Source organism: Triticum dicoccoides, chromosome 4A, assembly GCF_002162155.2.
Source record: "Triticum dicoccoides isolate Atlit2015 ecotype Zavitan chromosome 4A, WEW_v2.0, whole genome shotgun sequence".
NCBI classification, from domain to species: domain Eukaryota; kingdom Viridiplantae; phylum Streptophyta; class Magnoliopsida; order Poales; family Poaceae; genus Triticum; species Triticum dicoccoides.
Window position 1 is genome coordinate 735,920,784 of NC_041386.1, and position 7,549 is coordinate 735,928,332.

Sequence of the window (7,549 nt, forward strand, 5' to 3'; positions counted from 1 at the left end):
CGGCCGCCCCGCCCCGTCGTCGCCGCCCCGTCCGTCGCCCCGTCGTCGCCGCCCCGTCCCGTCGCCCCTTCGTCGCCGCCCCGTCATCGCCTCGCCGGTGAGCTCGCCCCGGCTGCCAATGTCCACACACACACACTACACACATTAGTTTGTTTGTTATAAATTTTTCTGTTTTTTAGTTATAGAAATGTTAGAAATTATTCTGTTTTTTAGTTATATAAGTATTAGAAATGTTAGTTTTATAGAAATGTTATAAATGTTTTCTGTTTTTTAGTTATAGAAATATTTATAGAAATGTTAGCAATTTTTCTGTTTTTTAGTTATATAAATATTAGAATTGTTATGGAAATGTTAGTTATATAATCATGAAATTTTAGAATTAGTTTTAGTTAGATGAATTAGATTAATGTCAAATTGTTAGAATTTGCATATATATAGAATTTTATTTATCACAATGCAATCATTTAAAAAATGTTACTTTTTGCGGGCATATAGTATTTGTTCTCGACGATATGCCCGGCCCGCATCCTCGCCGTCGACCCGTTCGCGACGACGTCATGCTTCAGGGGACCCATGTCCGGGACTGGGCTCCGTCGGGCTGGCACTAGGAGGTGCTACCTGGAGGGGCGCGCCGCTTGGTGAGGAACCCAACCTCGGGTCCCGTCGTCGACCCTGATCTTCTTTGGTGGCGTTCACGTGGGCCACATTAGGTGCAGAGGCAGCCGGCCCCGCCAGAGGTGGTGCGTCGCCGTGTCAGGGAGGAAGATGAGCACGTCCGTCGCTACATGGCTGCTATGGACGACGTCAGGTTCTCCACTACTTGGCGGGTTCTTTGGGCAGATGACCAGAGATATGATACTGTGATGGTTCCTTCTCTTTGGGTGTGCACCGCCCGCGCCCCAGGAACCGCGAGTGGCGCCCTAGATTCTTCTGTAGTACTCGATCTTTATTAGGTACCTAGAGCCAGTGATGTATTCGATATATAGTATTCGAGACGATGTATTCGAGATTATATAGTATTCGAGACGATGATGTATTCGAGATTATATATTCGAGAGGATGTATTCGAGATTCAGATTTTCCTTATTGATTAATTGCATCCATGCATTGTAATTTGAATACTAAATTGTTTTATATTTCTTCTCTATTATTAGTAAAATAAAAGCTATGGCGGACAATACCAGCAGAGAGAGAGAAGAGGAATTGTTCGACATCATACGCAGCCCTCACAGGCTAGATGATCTGAATGAAGCAGATGACGGCTCCCAATATCTTAACAATACCGGGGAGGGTGATGAAAAGATATTCGATCTCGACGACCGGGCTGATGAAGTCATGAACTATGATTATGATTATGACACAGACAATGTTTGTGATGACACAGACAATGATGATCTTCAAATAACAAACACTACCGGCGAGGTATATTTATATAAGCATGCATCATGGTGATCATCACATGTTTTTTTATTGAAGATATATTAACGAATCGATCTTTCTTCTTTCAGCCCTCCGGATCGAGCAAATCTGCTTCTACAGACAGCAAGACAAAGCGAGGCCCGGGCAGATTGTTGAAGGATGGTGTAAAGTACCATGTCGAATCCATCAAACCTAGTGGCGAACCCCTCACGCCTAAGAACATTGCGAACAAGTGGACTCGTCAGTGCGGAGTTCTTGTGAAGGACAAACTCCCGATCTCCATTCAAGAATGGAAAGAGCCAAAGACTAAACGTCCATGTGTTACTTGGGGCGATGGCAGAGCCAAAGAAGACCTGGTGAAATCTCTGATGGAACATTTCACCCTACCAGATCATTTCACTAAAGCAGATGTGGACAAAGTCAAGGCCGCTGCTCTTAAGAAGATGGCAATTGCATTCAACACCCACAAGAAAACTGTATGGGCCAACTACCTCGCTAATGAAAGGAAGACTCCAGATTTCCAGGGAACACTGGAGAAGCAAAGAGAACATTGGGACGATTTCGTGACCTTCAAGGATTCAGAAATATCTAAGGAACGGTCGATGAAAAACAAGGAAAATGCCGCAAGAAAGACACAGTTCCATAGGCTGGGTCCAGGTGGCTACGCGGTGGCATTGCCTAAGTGGGATAAGTCTGAGCAAGAGATGGAGGATGCAGGGGTCACTCCGGTTACCCGGCACTGGCCCCCCAGGTGCAGAACTTGGTTCTATGCGCATGGGGGGCGTTGGACCCGAAGACAGGCATGGTTTCGAAGAAGGCAAGTCTAAAAGGAGCCGAACAAAAGATAATTGACGTAATATAAGAAGCTCGAGCGGGGGTGTTCACGCCCAACAGAGAGAACGACGAGCTTAAGCGCGCCCTGGGAAATCCTGAACACCCGGGAAGAACACGAGGCAAGGGTGTTATTCCCTGGTATGAGGGCTTTTCGGACTGGAATGACGACTACAGGTCCCGTGCAAGAAAGAAGATGGAGGAGGAGAAGAAGAGGAAGCTGGAGGAGGAGCAGAGGAAGCGGGACGCAGAACGTCTTCAAGGCCTAGAAGCAAGGCACGCGGACCTGGCACTCAAATTCCAGCGGCAGCAGTAGCAGATCGACTCACTTAGCCAGGAAAGGGGGTCTCAGCAGCGGCAGCAGCAAGCCGATGATCGTCCAGCATTGGATAGCACCGTCCCATCCATGCCGAGAAGCAGCGTTGGTTCTGCCCCGGGCGACACACTACTGGATACATACCCTGTGGATGACATCATAGAGAACACTAACTGTGAGCTACACTCCAAAATGAAGAACATATCCATGAAGGTGGCAGACGGTGTTGCTTTTCTAGTTACCCCTGAAGCAACCTACCATTGCATCCCGATTCCAGAGGGCTATGCTCGTGTCATGGTTGATGAAGTGGTGGACCCATATTCGGGGCTAACGCTTGACATTCCTGGAGGTGAAGACGAGTGCACACTCGGAGAGGCCATACATCGTATCATCCTATGGAGAAAGGATTGCATAATCTTTCGAAGTCCACCGACACCGCGTGGTCTGCCGACTCCTCGAAGTCCGCCACCGAGTCAGCAGACTCCCGCTCCTCCAAGTCCACGAACGCGTGAGATGACTCCTCCTCGAAGTCTGCCACCTCCTCCAAGTCCCCGAACGCGTGAGCTGACTCCTCCGGTTTCAAGCCCGGCACAGCGTCATGCCACTTCTCCGGTTGCAAGTCCGGCACCATGTCAGGCCACACCTCCTGCTTCAAATCCGGCACATCGTCAGGCCACTTCTGCTGGTGCAACTCCACGTCAGCTGTCTCCGTCGTCTCAGCAATCGCAGAAGAGACCTCCCACAGCTTTGGTGTGTAGCGGTATGAGTCGAGGTAGTTCAGGAAGTACAGGCGAAGGCAAGCGATATAAATATGGTCCAAGCCTCGCTCCTCTTCCTCAGAGGCCTTACGACATGACTAAGGAGCAAAACACAGCCATAGTGCAAGCCCAAGTGGACGCCCATTTTGGACCGAAACCGGCACCGCCGCCAAAGGAGAAAGTGCCCGAGAAAACGATTGACCACTTCATTCGTATGACTAGAGCACCAGCTCCCAAGCCTGTTGACTCAGACTATGAGAGTCAAATCAGGAAGCTACATCGAGCATGGCTACAGAAGGAAGCGGGCTCAAGCTCGAGCCAACAAGCAGCTGGCAAAAAATGCGGGAAAACCGTTCCCCAGCTGGGAGAACAGGCCGCGCAAGAGATCCCCCCGCTTGTTGTGCCAACAACACATGAGAGGAGTACGCGCGCCAAATATTATTGTGGGCAAACCGTTAGCGTTCACCAGCAGGGCGATGTGGTAATAACGGAGAAGCATATAATGCAGGCTGAAATGCTCAAGATCTCTATTGGACAACTCCTCGAAATCGAGCCCATGTCTCCGCTTAAAGAATCGGAAATAAAATGGAAATATGCCTGGGGCCAACCTTTGGTCCATCCAGACAAGGTCAAGGACCTCCCAACGAGAATATATGAATTGCATCAATGGTACATGAACATGACCAAGATTTCCAATCGAGTGTCCCTCATGGTGAATGTCAAGAAGGACCATTATTACCATGAGAAAGCTCTATCCATTGAGTATTCAGAACTATATCAGTTATTCAATCAAGACGCACTCGACAACTCTATCGTGAGTTGCTATTGTCTGTAAGTGATTTCTTTCTGTAATTTAAGTCTCAAGCTAGTTATGTAGTGATAATTTTGATCAGTCATTACATGTAATTATCCTCACTATATTCTTTTTCTGTGGTATTATATGCAGGATGAAGATGTATGAAATGAAAAAAGCTGGACGCTATGGCATTGGGTTCATTGACCCAAATACCATTAATTAGGACACATGGGAGATTGAACATTGTAAAGCTGCTGTAGAGGAAAGCATGCTAGAGTTCTTGAAGCGCCTCAATACCTTCGAAGATATACTACTTCCTTACAACTTCCCATGAGTCACACTGTCTTGTACTACAAATTCAGTTTTTGCTTACTAGCTAGCTAGATGTTAATAATTAAGTGTATACGGTTTATGGTAGTTGATTAATTTTATGCACATGCCTGCTTAATTAAGACATGCAAACGTGTGCTATGCAGTTGGCACTGGGTCTTGATAGACATTAAAGTTGAGGAAGGAAAAGTTGAATTACTGGACTCACTAACTAAAGAAAATAAAGACTACACCATCGTGAAGGGGATAGTCAACAGGTAATTTCAATCATTATTAACTATTAGTTCCTGATATGAACTATTTAATAACCCCTTTATTAATTTTCTTTGCCGGCGGGCAGGGCATGGGCAAAGTTCGTCGCTGTGACTCCAGGAGAATGGAAAAAAAATTGTTTTGGCATCGACCCATAGTAAGTAATTAAGTAGTACTAGCTAGCTACCATCTCTTTAATTCTTGTTTCAATATCATTAATTAATTATTATGCTTGATTAATCATTATCTGATTCAATTCCATTCGCGTAAATGCCCTGAGGCAGGCGAAATGGAATACTCTGTGTGCATACTACGTTTGCGAGAACATTCGCATGATGACATGCGAAAGGAGAAGATCTGATAGACAGGAGTGCGTACGTTTGTCAGAACACTATTCACACCATTATCGATATCTAGTCACACAACTAACACACATGCATATTATTGATCTCCTTCTTAACAGTTCAGAGAGGTGCGGGATAAGCTCCTACCCCCCGAGCGCATACAAGCACTTCAAGAGGAAATAGCTGGATTTTTGCTCGACCAGGTCATAGATCCGAAAGGAGAATACTATTACCCGCTACCGCCCCCATGAACCACTTGTCATCGTGCTCCGAAGGCACCAAGGCAACATGTAGTAGAAATTGTATATGTATATACATGTGTATATGTGTGAATAGTTAATGGTGTTGGCTGTGAGACATTCAATGATATATATTATATATATATATCTATATATGTGGTTCTACGTACGAGAAAATCTATTTAATATATATGCATAACGTGTACAATTTGTAGTATCGTGAAATACCAGCAAACAAAAAATAATTAAATGGAAAATAAAGCCAAATTGAAAACACAAAATTAAAGAAAAATTAAAAAAAACACCCAAACATTTAGTACCGGTTGGTGTTACCAACCGGTAATAATGCCCTCCACGCAAACGGGCCTGGCTCGTGCCACGTGGTGGCACTTTAGCACCGGTTCGTGACGAACCGGTACTAAAGGCCGGGGACCTTTAGTCCCTACCCTTTAGTGCCGGTTGGCGAACCGGCACTAAAGCCCGTTACGAACCGGCACTAAAGGCCGGTTCTGCACTAGTGATACAAGAAGCATACAATGCAACAAGAATACAACAACATCATACACAAGAGCATCATCCGACTACGGATGAAACACAAACAGAAACTCAAACAACATCCACCCTGCTAGCCCAGATTGCCGACCTGGAACCTATCCCCTGATCGAAGAAGAAGCAGAAGAAGAACTCCAAAACAAGCAAGCATCGCTCTCGCGTCATGACCATCGCATAACCTGCACCTGCAACTGTTGTTGTAGTAATCTGCAAGCCACGAGGACTCAGCAATCCCATTACCATGGGTATCAAGACTAGCAAGGCTTAATAGGTATGGAAAGGATAAGTGGTGAGGTTGCAGCAGCGTCTAAGCATATGCGGTGGCTAACATACGTAAATAAGTGCGAGAAGAGAAGCAACGGAATGGTCGTGAAGCTAGCAGTGATGAAGAAGTGATCCTGAACTCCTACTTACGTCAAACATAACCTGAAACCGTGTTCACTTCCCGGACTCCGCCGAAAAGAGACCATCACGGCTACACACGCGGTTGATGCGTTTTAATTAACTCAAGTGTCAAGTTCTCTACAACCGGACATTAACAAATTCCCATCTGCCACATAACCGCGGGCACGGCTCTCGAAAGTTTATACCCTGCAGGGGTGTCCCAACTTAGCCCATCACAAGCTCTCATAGTCAACGAATGATATTCCTTCTCCTAGGAAGACCCGATCAGTCTCGGAATCCTGGTTTACAAGACATTTCGACAATGGTAAAACCAGGCCAGCAAAGCTACCCGATGTGCCGACAAATCCCGATACGAGCTGCACATATCTCGTTCTCAGGGCACACCGGATGAGCCAGACGTCGGGTTGGCATAGACCCTGGTTGCCCAGGGGGCGCCGGACATCACTCAGGTTGGACCAACACTCGGATGACCCTCGGGCTCCGAAAACCCAAGGGAAAAAGGCTTAGGTAGGCAAATGGTAAAACCAAGGTTGGGCCTTGCTAGAGGAGTTTTATTCAAAGCGAACTGTCAAGGGGGTCCCAGAAATCACCCAACCGCGTAAGGAACGCAAAATCAAGGATCATAACACCGGTATGATGGAAACTAGGGTGGCAAGAGTGGAACAACACACCAGGCATAAGGCCGAGCCTTCCACCCTTTACCAAGTATATAGGTGCATTATAATTAAATAAGAGATATTGTGATATCCCAACAAAATCCTGTCCATCATGGAGCAATCTTCAACTTCACCTGCAACTCACAACGCTATAAGAGGGGCTGTGCAAAAGCGGTAACATAGCCAAGCAATGGTTTGCTAAGAAGGGTGAAAAAGGTTAGATGCTAACATGGCAATTTGGGAGGCTTGAAGAGCAAGCGATAGGTAGCGCAGCATAGCGATAGAATGAAGCAACTAGCATAGCAATGATAGTAGTGAGATCCAGGGAAACGGCCATCTTGCCTGAAATCCCGCTAGGAAGAAGAACGAGGCCATGAAGAAGATGAAGCCACAAAGACAAACCAAGCATAGACGAGCGAATCCTCACGATCGCAACGAAACAGGAACTAACGAGAAGGAGCACAACCGGAAAGAAGCAAACAACAAGGTAAACACACAACAGATAGACATGACATGATGCTCAACCAAGTATGATGCATGACAAAGGCTATATGACGCTACTCATGGCAAGAGATGATGCAAACAAGAACAACACATCAAAGCAGGTTTAAATGAGGCCGAGAACAACATATAACAAATCCGGTAAGTCCT